This window comes from Aedes albopictus, chromosome 2, assembly GCF_035046485.1.
Source record: "Aedes albopictus strain Foshan chromosome 2, AalbF5, whole genome shotgun sequence".
NCBI lineage: Eukaryota > Metazoa > Arthropoda > Insecta > Diptera > Culicidae > Aedes > Aedes albopictus.
Window position 1 is genome coordinate 408,163,210 of NC_085137.1, and position 15,815 is coordinate 408,179,024.

The window sequence follows — 15,815 nt, forward strand, 5'->3', positions numbered from 1 at the left end:
CGCTGCCTTGGTCCGCCGTACCTACATTTTCTTCGCCATTCAGGTGCTCGTCGAAGTGCTGCTTCCACCTTTCGATCACCTCACGTTTGTCCGTCAGGAGGCTCCCGTCCTTATCCCCGCAGATTTCGGCTTGCGGCACGTAGCCTTTGCGGGATGCGTTGAGTTTCTGGTAGAACTTACGTGTTTCTTGTGAACGGCACAGCAGTTCCATTTCCTCGCACTCCGCTTCTTCCAGGCGGCGCTTTTTCTCCCCGAAGAGACGGGTCTGCTGCTTCCGCTTCTGTCTGTATCGCTCCACATTCTATCGGGTTCCATGCTGCAGCGTTACCGCCCGCGCTGCATCCTTCTCCTCCAGAACCGCTCTGCACTCCTCGTCGAACCAATCGTTTCGTCGACTCCGTTCTACGTACCCGATAGTGCTCTCGACTGCGTTGTTGATGGCTGCTTTGACTGTGCTCCAGCAGTCCTCTAGAGGGGCCACATCGAACACACCCTCGTCCGGCAACGCTGCCTCGGGATTCTGCGCGTATGAAGTGGCGACATCCAGTTGCTTCAGTCGCTCTAGATCACGGGTTCCCAACCGGTGGTCTGCGGCCCCCTGGGGGCCGTGAAGCCAGTCAAGGGGGGTCGCGATGTTACCAAAAAAATCGTTAATTTTTTGTTCTATTTTGTGCAAATTATACTAATTTTTAATTTTGAATACCACCACCCCCAAAAGTCACAATTTGAGGAACAAATTTTCAGTATAAAACGCCTTGAGAAGAAAAAATTTCGGCTGCGCCGCTATTTTTCAGCTACGACTCAAATTGAATGTTCATTACATTTTTTTTACAAAATGTGAGTGTCGAATAAAAAAAAGTATCATCGATCGTCGAAAATCCCTCCCACAGTAAATTTCTGGCTACGTCACTGTACCAAAAAAAACTCTGTTTCGTTCATTTAATTCAATGTTTTTTTTTTCTAAAAATTTTCATCGGGCCGCAGTCGTTTTGACAATTCTTAAAGGGGGTCGCCACCTCAAAAAGGTTGGGAACCCCTGCTCTAGATCGTACCGGGGCGGCCGCCGGTACTGTACATTGTTAATAACGGAGAGTTTTGGGCGCAATTTGACCATCACCAGGTAGTGATCAGAGTCGTCATTAGCGCCACGATAGGTCCTGACGTCGATAATGTCGGAGAAGTGTCCATCAATCAGAACGTGGTCGATTTGCGATTCCGTTTGTTGTGGTGATCTCCAGGTGTAACGATACGGGAGGCTGTGCTGGAAAAAGGTGCTACGAATGGCCATGTTTTTGGAGGCGGCGAAATCGATGAGGCGTAGGTCATTTTCGTTCGTCAGCTAGTGGGCGCTGAACTTTCCAATCGTCGGTCTGAATTCCTTCTCCTGGCCTACCTGAGCGTTTAGATCCCCTATGATGAGCTTGACGTCGTGGTTTGGGCAGCGGTCGTACTCGCGTTCGAGTTGCGCGTAAAATGCGTCTTCGTCATCATCAGTGCTTCCGGAGTGAGGGCTGTGCACGTTTATTATGCTAATGTTGAAGAATCGGCCCTTGATCCTCAACCTGCACATTCTTTCGTCGATAGGCCGCCAACCGATCACGCGCCTCTGCATGTCGCCCATCACTATAAAAGCTGTTCCCAGCTCACGTGTGTTGCCGCAACTCTGGTAGATGGCATGATTACCTCTAAACGTTCGCACCATTGATCCTGTCCAACACACCTCCTGCAGCGCTACGATTCCGAACCCGCGGTCCTTCAGTATATCGGCGAGTATGCGGGTGCTCCCGATGAAGTTGAGAGATCTGCAGTTCCACGTACCGAGCTTCCAATCGCAAGTCCCTTTTCGTCGCTGTGGTCGTCGCCATTGGTATCGGTTCGCATTCTTCTCTTGTTGATTTCCGGTGCTAGTCTTTTTAACGGCTGGCTCGCAGGGCCTGACACCAACCCACTAACCCAGGGAGCTGGGCTTACCTTCCCGGAAGCTACGGATTTTGCATTGGCATTTCCTCCAACTACAGTGCTAAATAGCTAGGCTCAAGCGCCAGTCTTCGCCGGGGATGGTGTTTTTAATCGGCGCCCAGGAGATAATATTTTACCTGAGCTTCCACCCCCAACCATACATTTTATTGTTAATGAATTGTTCAAAATACTGATACGTGGGTTTAAATATACCGTACATTGTATGGTACATGAATGGTTTCAAACAATACAATGTACCGTAAATAAATTGTTTTTAATTGTAATTTCACTACTGATTAAACATTTAATCAAATGGTTTTGGAATAGTTCTCTTTTGTTATGTTGTATTGTTTTACATTACATAAACCATATATTGTTATATTATCTTGTCGATTTCCTCCTGTTAATGGCACCTTAGGCTTACTAGATTTATTAGAATGCGCTTTGGGAATTCTCCAGAGCGTTTTGGATAACCCTTCATATATAGGATCACCTTCATCTAAGTCTGAATAGTCTGATTGCATTAACAGTTGAAGCTTAGGCTCCCATGCCCCACCAGCCAGATATCCGGGTTTTGCAAACTAAGCATTATTTGTGGCAACACTTTGAGCGGCATGATGGAACTATGCCGAGCGCGCTACGTGTTATTAGACCGCTAATGTAGTTGCATGAAGTGGATGACGAGGTACATAAGTATCATTACAGCGTGCTTAACCGTTATTGCAATATTGAGGCACCAGTTTGACTAAAGTTTGAAATACATAACAACTCATGTGAAAACTGTCAAGTTCGATTCAAATATAAGTTAGGTTAAAAAGCGAACACCCACGAGACACGACAACGAGAACGGACACAACACGTTTTGTTCTTACTAACGATTAAAAAGGATTAATAATTACCTTTTTTGCCGACCGGTTTCGGGCTCGACGCAGCCCATCGACGGGACGATGTCCGACTACAGTCTGGATTCGCTGGTTGGGTCACGACTGCGACCCGATTAGCGAATCATGTCCGTTCGTTGGGGCAACTGACAACTGATCAAAATGCTGTAGACACACGCAAGTGACGAGAAATGCGTCACAAAACACTCACACACTTGCACAAACGATCTGTACATAGGGGCTGCGATGTGAAGGCGGTCAGACATCAAACTCGTTTTGACATCGATTTTGACATTGACAGTGCTTTTTAGTTGGGTTTTGCCCCAACCAGTGAACATTCAACCATCGAGACAGCCCATCTAACGAGCTCTCAACGAGCGAATCGGCACTGTAATTACTATTGGTTGCTCACACGACACACATATTCATACCGTATACAGTACACGTCGAGAAGAGATGAAATTTACTGCATTTTCAGCTTCGTCAAACGGAAGAGGGATGATTGTATGGGAGCATCATCCTCATTCATCAATGGGGAGTTGGCAGTAGCTATGTGCATTGATTCCCAAGCATTGAGGTGAGAGGTTTTTCTAACGGTTTTTAGCAGCTTAGCTTGTTCCCAATTAACACGTACGTCCCCAACCCCCATTTCGACGAAAATTTCAAAATTCAAGTGGCTGGTTCTCAATCATTTTTCATCGGATTTTTAAAATTTTTGCACCAATCAATCACAAATTCCTTCTAGTTTTAAGCACCGGAGTCAACTTTACGAAAGCGGTCATGGTTCCGGAATTATTCCGGGGAGTCGTGGGGTAACCTCCTTATCGCTCATGGTGGCCACATTATAACGTTAGCTAAAACCTCACATGCAGCATACCAATCTTCATGATTTTGCAAAACATAAACTCTTGAAGATATTTTGAGACTTTCTGGAGATAATGGCCACTATCAGAGGGACTCCGGGAACCTGGTGCCCCAGGGAAGTGGCCAGTTCGTGATTTTTTTCTGAACCCTGTCTTGCGACATATCATTCTTCATGATTTTGCAAAACAAGAACTCTAGAATGCATTTCGAGACTTTCTGGAGATAATGGCCACTATCGGAGATATTTCGGGAACCTGGTTCCCCCGGGGAAGTGGCCAGTTCGTGATTTTTTTCTGAACCCTATCTTGCGACATATCATTCTTCATGATTTTGCAAAAAAAGAACTCTTGAAGATATTTTGAGACTTTCTGGAAATATTGGCCACTATCAGAGGGACTCCGGGAACCTGGTGCCCCCCGGGAAGTGGCCAGTTCGTGTTTTTTTCTGAACCCTGTCTTGCGACATATCATTCTTCATGATTTTGCAAAACATAAACTCTTGAAGATATTTTGAGACTTTCTGGAGATAATGGCCACTATCAGAGGGACTCCGGGAACCTGGTGCCCCAGGGAAGTGGCCAGTTCGTGATTTTTTTTCTGAACCCTGTCTTGCGACATATCATTCTTCATGATTTTGCAAAACAAGAACTCTAGAATGCATTTCGAGACTTTCTGGAGATAATGGCCTAACTCTCTAACATGTTTCTACTTCTTGGTTTCCTAGAGTAATTGCGGTAGTAGGTGTGCTTAGTTTTCTGCTAAAAGTTATTAAATTACACTTTTTAACATTCAGCTGCAATAAGCTTTTAGAGCACCATTTGTAAAAAAATATGAATTTCCTTCTGAAATATACTTATATCTTGGTTATTCCTGATTTCCAAAAAGAGCTTCATGTCATCAGCATAGATAAGTAATTTGACTTTTTCAAGAATGAAGGAAATGTCATTTACGTACAGTATGAATAAAAGGGGACCTAGATGGGAACCTTGAGGAACTCCAGATGTGACTTGAATTGGATTAGATTGTTTTCCATTGAATTTTATTATTTGTTCTCGGTTCGTGAGATACGACTCAAGCCACTTTAGAAGCCCGAGTTCTATTCCATTTTTCTGCAATTTGAAGAGTAACAATGGAATATCAATCCTATCGAAAGCTTTACTAAAGTCGGTGTATAGAGCTTCTACGTGGTTGCCATTATTTATGGCATTCAACGTGTAGTTTTTTCTTCCCACTCACACACCCATGGGCAATACACTCAGCCGCGGAATGGTAAACAACTTGCTTCAACAGCTGTAAGTGCAGTGGATACAGCTGTTCTTCAACAATGGATAGGGACTTGTGTTTACACTTTATTTCTTCCGTAAGCCAAATCTTTCTTGCACTTTTGGCCGCTTTCTCACTAGATTCACTGCTTGTAGACGGTTTTATTTGTATGAATTATGGTATAAGACCTCTCCTCTTGCACCGTGTAAGGAACTGAATATCTAACAGCAACACTTTTTTCTTCGTAATTAGTCGGCCATAAAGGCGAAAGCACTTTGAGGTCGTAGCCTTCATTTCACTCAATTTCTTGGGTTTGTGCACACGTAAGAACTATTTACACCCACGAGACGCGACAACGAGAACGGACACAACACGTTTTGCTCTTACTAACGATTAAAAAGGATTAATAATTACCGCACTCTACACACCTAGCCCGCCATATCTCTTGGACCCCTGCTTGGACCTGCAGTTCTTAGGACATCTGGTTTACCACTGATTTAAACATGTTATTGACTTTAAATTGATGTTTCAACTTATTCACTTTTTTTCTCTTTACTTTCCTTTGCATCAAAAAAGTCACAAACATCAACAAAATCTTAAACTGAATAAATAATTAAATATTCACGGAAAAATAATGTTTCGGAAAAGTGAATGGTTCAAACGTAAGAAAAACAGTATGATATATTGTTACATAAAAATCCAATGTAAATGTATAGTATAGCGAAAAATTTCATTACAATATATGTACCACAGACAAACAGACGTAACACTTCGAACATTTTTCGATTCAAATCATAGTCACGGAAACATATTCGCCCAATGCTAAAAGGACTAAGTTTGGCCGACCACCAACTAGGTGGCGGTAGTGAGCAAACGTCAAACTCGAACGAAAACTATGCGAGCGCCACGGTTCGGCAGTTGGCCAACTATCAAATTTTGAAAAAGACCGTTAAATCGGTGTACGATGAGAATTATCAGAGTGTTACGTCTGTTTATCTGTGTATGTACTTTATTGTAGCTGGTACACTGTATGGTGCAGGAATGGTTTTCTCCAAACACCCTATGGTTAGTTTTTATCCAGGCGACCAGGCTTCTGGTCGCGTTGCCAGTCACACTAACACACTCCCAAAAGATGAGCAGTAGGCCTACCTTCCGCATGCTTGTCCCCTGCTTGGAACGTGTTAATTGAGGATGTTATGTTAATCCCAAGCCCATGGTCAATTTCTAACCAATCCCCAATTTGAACTTAAAATTGAGTAATTGAAATATATGGAGAATCGAAATGGATTTTGTGCTGTTTTCACATTGCTACTCTGTGCATGATAGAATAATGAACACGAAGATGTGGATATGCGGCTGCTGTTCCTTTATCGGTCCGAATGAGGGTCCATTCTGAGTTGCCGTTTCGCCGATATCCAATTATTCGGGTCTGTTAGAGCTATGAGCTCAGAAAAAGGTCAGTGTCAGCCACTCTCGGGAAGAAGAACAACTGACGAAAAACTACAAGTGCCAGGGCTGGGATCGATCCCATGACCATCTGCTAATGAAGCGAACGTGTGATCACTGCACCACGGGCCTTGACATGGTGGATTTTTGTGATATGGTTGTTTTTCCAAACAATGCCCAACTCTCTAACATATTTAAAACTTTTTCGTCTGTGCACTAAATGTTCACATCAACAAGGCATCTATTACGGCTAAAACATAACATCCATAAATTTTGCTGGTAATCACATTTCATCTCACATTCCATAGCAGCATAGGACCGAAGTCCTACACGCCCGCATTGATCCAAAACTCGTTATGTGCCACAAGCACCCCTCGGTGGAAAATTGATCCAACCCGTGGCAAACAATGCAATGCTGGAAAACAGGAATCCGAAGATTTTCCGAATTATATTTTGGCAAACTAAATCGAAATTAAATCTCCGCATTGCTGAAATTCATCCCGCGAAATCGATGGCTATGTTTGTCTAGACAGTCCAGTCACGGCATTGTTCCGCCATCACAGTGCATGCAGTGCTTCGATGGGATGGACAAAAGCACATGCTCTAGAGAGCACCCTTGTTGAACTGAAATCGATCAATTTTTTTGTTTCCATTTGTTAGCGAAACTCTCCACTTATGCCGCGTCCGTTCCGGCACGTTCAGCCAGAAGGACATCAGAATTCAATTATTACCCTAACCCCTCTCGAAGCTGCCGAAGTAGATCTAATCTATGGAATTTTACTCCTGAAGTGGTCTACAATTTCATCAAACGAACAGTCAGTGCAGAGGTGGGGGTTTGGTATATGTATATTTCAATTATCTAAGCGAGTCGCACTCGAGTCACTCGACAATGCAATCGGTACAAAGAGAAACTTTTCCTATAAATTGATATTAAAATCTCTGGTAATCTACCTTTTTGACTCCCCGGTATGTAGTTGGAACCACCGGTTGTCGTACTTCTAGGGCGATGTAATTCCCCAGCACAGGGGACAATTTGAACCGCATTAGCACAACATTTTACAACACATCCTCTTTTGTGGGATTTCATTAGTTAGCTTTGCGGGGGATGCCTCCACTTGTCGAAAAAGTTCAGTTTGCTCAAAACTGAATTTTACGAGCTGTGTAACGAAATTTACAGGTTTTCCAAGCGAGGGAGCAGGCGATTACCCACCCAGGTACATGTTATTGTTCGGTAGATAGTTGTGCTAAGTGATTCATTATGGTTGTTCGCTGTACATTCCGAAAAAAAGTTTACTTGTATGGTTATCAGTTTTTGGTTATGCTGCATTTATACCTACCTCTTAAAATAACAGAGTGTTGGAAGCACAGAGAACACTCTGCAGACAATTGTTTACCAAAATGATGCATTTGGATTGGATTTGGATTGGATTTGGATTGGATTTGGATTGGATTTGGATTGGATTTGGATTGGATTTGGATTGGATTTGGATTGGATTTGGATTGGATTTGGATTGGATTTGGATTGGATTTGGATTGGATTTGGATTGGATTTGGATTGGATTTGGATTGGATTTGGATTGGATTTGGATTGGATTTGGATTGGATTTGGATTGGATTTGGATTGGATTTGGATTGGATTTGGATTGGATTTGGATTGGATTTGGATTGGATTTGGATTGGATTTGGATTGGATTTGGATTGGATTTGGATTGGATTTGGATTGGATTTGGATTGGATTTGGATTGGATTTGGATTGGATTTGGATTGGATTTGGATTGGATTTGGATTGGATTTGGATTGGATTTGGATTGGATTTGGATTGGATTTGGATTGGATTTGGATTGGATTTGGATTGGATTTGGATTGGATTTGGATTGGATTTGGATTGGATTTGGATTGGATTTGGATTGGATTTGGATTGGATTTGGATTGGATTTGGATTGGATTTGGATTGGATTTGGATTGGATTTGGATTGGATTTGGATTGGATTTGGATTGGATTTGGATTGGATTTGGATTGGATTTGGATTGGATTTGGATTGGATTTGGATTGGATTTGGATTGGATTTGGATTGGATTTGGATTGGATTTGGATTGGATTTGGATTGGATTTGGATTGGATTTGGATTGGATTTGGATTGGATTTGGATTGGATTTGGATTGGATTTGGATTGGATTTGGATTGGATTTGGATTGGATTTGGATTGGATTTGGATTGGATTTGGATTGGATTTGGATTGGATTTGGATTGGATTTGGATTGGATTTGGATTGGATTTGGATTGGATTTGGATTGGATTTGGATTGGATTTGGATTGGATTTGGATTGGATTTGGATTGGATTTGGATTGGATTTGGATTGGATTTGGATTGGATTTGGATTGGATTTGGATTGGATTTGGATTGGATTTGGATTGGATTTAGATTGGATTTGAATTGGATTTGAAATATATTTCTCTTTGACCAGATTTTTTACAGCATATTTTATAGTTGAAACAAAAAGATTGAACAGTTGAAGTAAACTTCATCCATTCATGTAGGTATCGATATTTGTTTCAATTTCTCTAGTTCTTAATTAAAATTATCCACTTTTCTCCATTAGATGGGAATGCAAACATGAAACCTCATAGTTCTAAAAGCACCCAACCCACGAAAAACAGCAGAGCAGACAAATTGCGTCCATCTGTTTGACGAATGTCTGTCGCCGGCGGTGACATTACGGTTTGCCAGATTTAACTTTTCACTTTGTGTCTCCTCCAGCAAACGTATAGAAGAGCAGTCACTCAGCAGCACAGCAGCGTCTGTTTGACTTTCTAGTTCTTCGTTCGCTCGAGTAAGTATAAACGGTTTTCCGCTCATTTCTGCTAGGATGTGAGATGTTTTCTTCTTCTTATTTTTTTCCTCTTCCAGCAATAATATTAAGTTTTGGAACGAGGAGGAGCATTTTGCAAAGTTTTTTTTTTCAGAAATAAAATTGTGAAACGTGGAATGGCCGGAGGGAAAATGTGCAAATAAGCACCTGGAAAACAGCGAAACAGGGCGCATTTTGGGTAGGTATAGGGGGAAGTAGGCACCAGTGGGATTGGCGTTGTAAGTGAGAATCCACAGAGAAACAGACGTTACACTCTGCTCGCCTCCCATCGATCACCATTTCAACGGCTGATTCAAATATTCGGTAGTACACTGAAATAAATTTTATTGTGGAAACTACCGATTCCATAGTAAAATTACTAACCATACCTATGATTTTCAACCGACAACAATTTCCAGTTAATTCTACTAAACACTGTCAACTTAACTAGCAGTGCAGTTAACATTACTAAAAATTGTCTTAATTTAACAAATGAGCATTGTATTTTTAACCACACTGTGTTGTAAAATGCGTGTCCAGGAAAAAATAACAATGTTTTGTTGTTGAGACGACTACGCTTTTAGTTGAATTTACTACAATGCATTATAATTTCAAGCATATTTCAGTTACCTTAACAGATTTTGTTGTCGGTTGAGAATCATAGGTACGGTTAGAAATTTTACTATGGAATTGGTAGTTTCCACAACAAAATTTATTTCAGTGTAGGTAGGTCGATTGGCCACTCACGGCGCTTGCATCGTTTTTGTTCATTTTTGACGTTCGCTTACTACCGCCGCCTAGTGATGGCCCGGTTAAACAAAATAAAATTCTAGATGTTCCAACAACATCCATTTATCAGTTAAGATAAGAAGACTGAATAATTATGATGATTTTGTTGGTGTAAATCTAAAGAGCAGAATTTCCATGTGTTTAGTGCGAACAAGCCTGTTTGCAGATACCGTAAAACCCCTTCAATTCAACAATGATTGTTGTCGAATTACCGGGGTAAACTTTTAATTCGACATACTAGTCACCCTACACCACTTCGTTCATTGAAATTTGGCAACTCTATATTTGTTTACGTTTTGATCGTCGGATTCGTTATTGAACACAAATCCAATTGTTGTTGTGGTGGTGCAAGTTGACAGCTCGTTCTTTCTACGATTGTTGGCTGCCACAGTTCATTCCGACTGATCTTCAAGCGATCCAGGTTTCGGATAGCACCAACTCTTAACTTCCGGAAGTAGCAGCTGCACGAGGGATTGTTGCGGGTTCGAGTATAAATAAGCCCAATATTGGATCGTTTCGCATTTACAGTGTACACTGTACATCACTGTGACACTTGATCATTTTCTCATTCGTCATTATCCCGGGATTACTTCTGAGAGTTCTTTATTGATTTTTCCCGTAATTTCTTCTGGTGTTCTTTCAGATATTTCTCCCAAGATTCATTTAGGGATTCCTTTGGAGATTTCTTCTGGATTCTTTCAGGGATTCCTCCAAAAATTTATTTTGAGGTTCCATCATTGATTCTTCCCTAGTTTCTTTAAGGAATTTATCCTGGCATTGCTTCGGGATTCCTCCCAAGATTCTTTTAATGATACAGAGATTCTTTCAGGGGTTTTAGAATTTCTTCCAGGGGTTCCTTAAAAGATTTTATTTTATTATTCTTCAATCATTTAACCTATTTTACAGCTCTTTTGTCCACTAGGGCACTGCGTGAGCGATTCCAATTGGTGGCTGCACTTACACTTGGTACAGCGCCTTAATGTATTATATTCTAATTATACTATATCGAACTGGTTTCCGTTGCGCTGCTGTCACTTTTCTACCTTGTCCATGGGTAGAATGATGAGCACGAGGATGTTGATGCGTAGCTCTTGTTCCTTTCCAGTCCGATTGGGGGTCCATTATGAGTTGCCGTTAGCCGATATCCAAGTTTCCGGGTCCGTTAGAGCATATGTTCAGAAGAAGGTCAGGTGTCAGCTGCTTTCGGGGGGAAGAGCAACTGACGAAAAATTGCAAGTGCCGGGGTTGGGATCGAACCCATGACCATCCACTTATGAAGTGAACGTGTAGCCACTACGCCACGGGCCCCGGCAGTTTTAAAAGATTTTTTCCATTTGATTCTTCCTAAATTAGTTGCAGGGATTTCTGCCAGAACTCTTTCAGTGATTATTTCAGTGCATTCTTCCAAAAATTTAATGGTTATCCAGGATACCTTTCGGGATTTCTTCATGGATTCCTTTTGTTTTCTTTAGATTCGGTGGGGTGTGAATATAGTTTACTGTTAATCCCTTTGAGTGTCCGTCCCTTAGCAAGCATCAGTGATAGACAGCACCATGACGACGGCGTAAGTGTGGAGCTGTCTCATTAGTCCTGTTCAACGACGTAGGTTGAACTTGATCGAACTTACTCCATCCCGTTTTTCCCCATTTATTGACAAATGGATAAGAGTAGGATGCAGCAACTTCGAGCAAGTTCAACCTACGTCCACAGACAAACAGACGTAACACTTGCGAAATTTCCATCGACAAAGCTTTCAACGATCATTTTAAATTTTCATAGTTGTGGCTTTCACGACCAGAGGCGCGCGCATCGTTTTTCTGTGCGTTTGACGTTTCACACTAGCGCCTTCTGTTGACGATATTGCACAGCACAGTGATTCGTGCAACTTTTCCACCAGGTGATGGTAGTGTGAACTGGGCGATGGATTTTCATGAAAACCGTTCAAGGTGTTACGTCTGTTTGTCTGTGCTACGTCGTTAAACAGGACTATTGAGGAGAGGAGCTTTGGCGGAGCAAGTCGCCTTCATTGTGTGGTTCCAGATTATGCCAAGTGATTCTATTGTAGTTTGCTTAGATGGCGGGGAACGGATTGATCCAGTGAGTTACGCAATATTCACAGATTCCATCTGGGATTTACGGGATGAATGACCCATAAAAGGTTAAAATCCCTGGTAATAAACAAACAAACAAACAAACATCTGGGTTTTCCATTGGTTTCTTCCTGGGTCCTCATAGGGACTCCTCTTGAGATTATTTCAGGAATTACTTCAGGATTCTTTCGGGGGATTTTAACTAGTATTCCTCCAGGATTTTTCTAGTTCCTCCTGATTTTTTTGTCAAGTTTCCTGGTATGTCTTGCAGGATTTCTCCCAAGATTTTCCATGATACTGGATTTCTCCAGATAATTTTTCTGAGATTCCTTCTTATATGGGGGAGGGTTTCAGCACAGACAAACGTATCACTTGGAACAAAGTGCGATTAAAATTATCGTCACAAAAGCATAATCGCCCAATGCTAATTACGCTGTATTTCGCAAAACCCACTGAATAGATGGCAGTAGTGAGCAGCAGTCAAACAGGAGCAAAAACGATGCGAAAGCCATGAGCGAGAGATTTTCGAATTACAGAATATTTGAATCGTCCGTTCAAAAGGGAAACGATGGGAAGTGGTTAGAGTGAGACATCTGTTTGTCTGTGGTTTCAGTATCATCGTGCTTTGCGGTGATTCATTGGGGAATCAAGCAAGCTGTGCTTTAGCCACGTAACACTTAGAACAAATTTCATTAAAAAACATCGTTACAAAAACGTAATCGCCCAATGCTAAACGAACTGTGTTTGGCCGGGCCGCCACTAGATGGCGGTAGTGAGCAAACGTCAAACATTAGCAAAAACGATACCAGCGCCCCGAGTGGTAGATCGACCTACTCCCTTTTATTTGAATCAAACGTTAAAAAGGTGATCGATGGGAAGCAATGAGAGTGTGACCTCTGTTTCTCTGTGCAAACACGTTTCTGACGAATTAGGGCCATCTGGGATCCAACCACGCATCTCACCACCATTAAGAACAGACTTGTAAGAATCCCAAAATGGCCGCCACAATGGCCGACTTCTGCTCCTACTCACGATTTTGAGCGCATAAATATCTTCGTAAACAAAACCAGCGCACCTCATCTTCTGATTTTAAGCTTATTACAAGTGAGCAAGAACAGAATAATAAAATTCACCGTTGTTTGAAGCTTGCTTCTTGAGATTTGTGCGTCTGAAGTTCCAATGCATTGTTGAAGCGGGATTTCAAGACGTTTGTCCTTAACAGAAAGCTTGATGTATGCGCTTTCTGTTAGTGGTGGTGAGGTGTGTGGGTGCAGTTCAAAAGGCCTAATGTCGATAGAAACATGTTTGTTTACAAAATGTTGTTGTGGCCTTCTCAATTAATGATATAAATCAATAATATGAATATATTAATAAAAAAACAGAAGGGTGATAATCTTCAAATAGCCTTATTCGAATAGTGAGGAAAAGTAGGCTGTTTGGATACCAAAACGGCACTGCATGCTGCGGTTGCTACGGAAAAATTTTCTAAGTCTTTGACGTTTCATGGCCTTGTTGCTTACGATTCGGATTTAAAAAAATGTCGTGTGAAAGTTTTCTTCTGGATAACTAAAAGAGTTTCTGACTCTTAGGATTTCTCTAGGAAATTCTTGTGGTATTTCCTGAATAGTTCCCTCTGGAATTAATTCGGATGTTCCTTTGTCATTTACGCCTGAGCATTCCTTCCACAAGGAATCGAAATTTCCTATGGAATCAAATGCTGCTTCTGAAGATCATTCGGAGTATTCTAGAAAAGCTTCTACAGAAATTCATTCATTTTTTTATGACTTTCCTCCAGAAATTCCATTTGTGATTCCTTCAGAAGTCGCTTCTGACATTCATCCAAAACTTGTACTGCAATTTTCTCTAAAGTTTCTTCTACGATTATTCCAAGAGTTCATTCTTTCAGCAAATCTGCGATTAGTTCAGGAATTTTTCCAGGATTTCCGTCTGGGATACCTGCAGGAGTCCTACACGAGTTCCTTCTGGATTGACTTCGATCCAGTATTTCTCCAAGAGCTTCTTGGGGATTCATTCCAGAAAGGTGTTGAAATTTCTGCAGGATCCCCTAAAATTTTCCCGCAAGAGTTTCTTCCAGGAATCCTCCAGAAGTGTATTCTGAGAATTCTGGGAAAGCATCAGAACCAACTTCTGGAAATCCTCCAAGAACTCCTTCTGGGAGTCCTCCAGGAGTTCTTTCGAACATTCTTCTCTTGGGTTGCTCTCGTGGAGCTCATTCCTGGAATCTCAAATAGCTTTTTTGGAAATCCTCCAGAAGTTTCTCTTGAAAAGAAGAATTCAACTGAAGTTCCTTTCTTGAATCCCCCAGAAGGTCCAATTTAGAACCTTTCAGGAGTTTCTCCATGAGTTCCTGGTGAAATGACCAGATCATTTTTTTTTTTCAAATTAATCCCAGAAGGAATTCTCGAAAGAAATCCAGAACAACTTCTATTGGAATAAATAAATGAGCTTCTGAAGGATTTCATAAAGAAATTCCTTGAAGGAATCCATAAAATAATCTAGAAGAATATCCAGCAAGAACGCAAGGAATTCTCAGAGTGCATTACATTTGTGGATAGATTCCAATAAACATGTTTAGGAATGTACAGTTTTGATGTTTAATCAAGGATTTTTGTTTATGAAAGCAGCGTCCTACTTTTCCACAAGGTAATAATTACCCGAATACAAATTGAGATGTAGCTAAGCATTAGCAAACAACATCAATACACTTAGTACTGTCGTTTTATGTTGTAGCTTTAATGTACTCTGACTTCAGCTTGACATATGAAAACGTGACAATGCATCTGGCTCTAATGTTACATAAGCATCTATTGTCATACTGATGTAAAACGATGTGCATATGAGCATCAAGATACATAAAAAAACGTTAGGATCTGATGTTACATCAAAATGTAACGTCATGCTGATGTAAAAAGACGTACTCATGAGCATCAAGATACATCCTAAAACATTAAGTTCTGATGTTACATCAAATTGTAACGTCATGCTGATGTATAATGATGCAAGTCTAAACATCAAGAAACATTCAAAGACATTAGGCTCTAATGTTACATTTAAAAGTAACGTCATGTAATGTAAACCGATGTTCTCATAAACATCAAGATACATCTAAAAACGTAAGATTCTAATGTTACATTATGAGCTAATGTCGTACTGATGTTGAACGCGTTACTCTTTAAAAATCAAGGACATTAGATTCAGACGTTCCCTGATGTCTCCTACATCAGGATTACATTGCGATTTAGATGTGTTTATGCAAGGTAGCATACATCAGAAAATCAAATGTTTTTGATGTCATGAACAATATCCAGAACATCACAACCTGAAATGTCTGACATTTCTTGATGTGCAAAAACATTAGATTTAAATGCTTACAGAAGTTTTTTAATGTGCAAAAACATAAGACTTAAACGTTTTCTGATGTATGTTGATGTATGTAAACATTAGATGCAAACGATATTCTAATGTTTTACGATGTAAAAAACGTTACCTCTAGACGTTTACAAATGCAGATACATCTGAAAACGTTGGGTTCTAATGTTAAATTCTAACCCCAATTTCGTACTGATGTTGAACGACGTATTCATAAAAATTAGGAAACACCCAAAAACGTTTACTTCTAATGTTGATGTTAATCAAACTTCATGTCATGTCAT

General features: G+C 40.9%; 1 protein-coding gene across 5 annotated transcripts in view; it reads left to right on the forward strand.

The window, feature by feature from the left end:
• The window catches only part of LOC109406023 (uncharacterized), a 122,525-nt gene that overhangs the window by 35,492 nt on the left and 71,218 nt on the right, over nucleotides 1-15,815 (forward strand). The gene's annotated exons all lie outside the window — the stretch shown is intronic.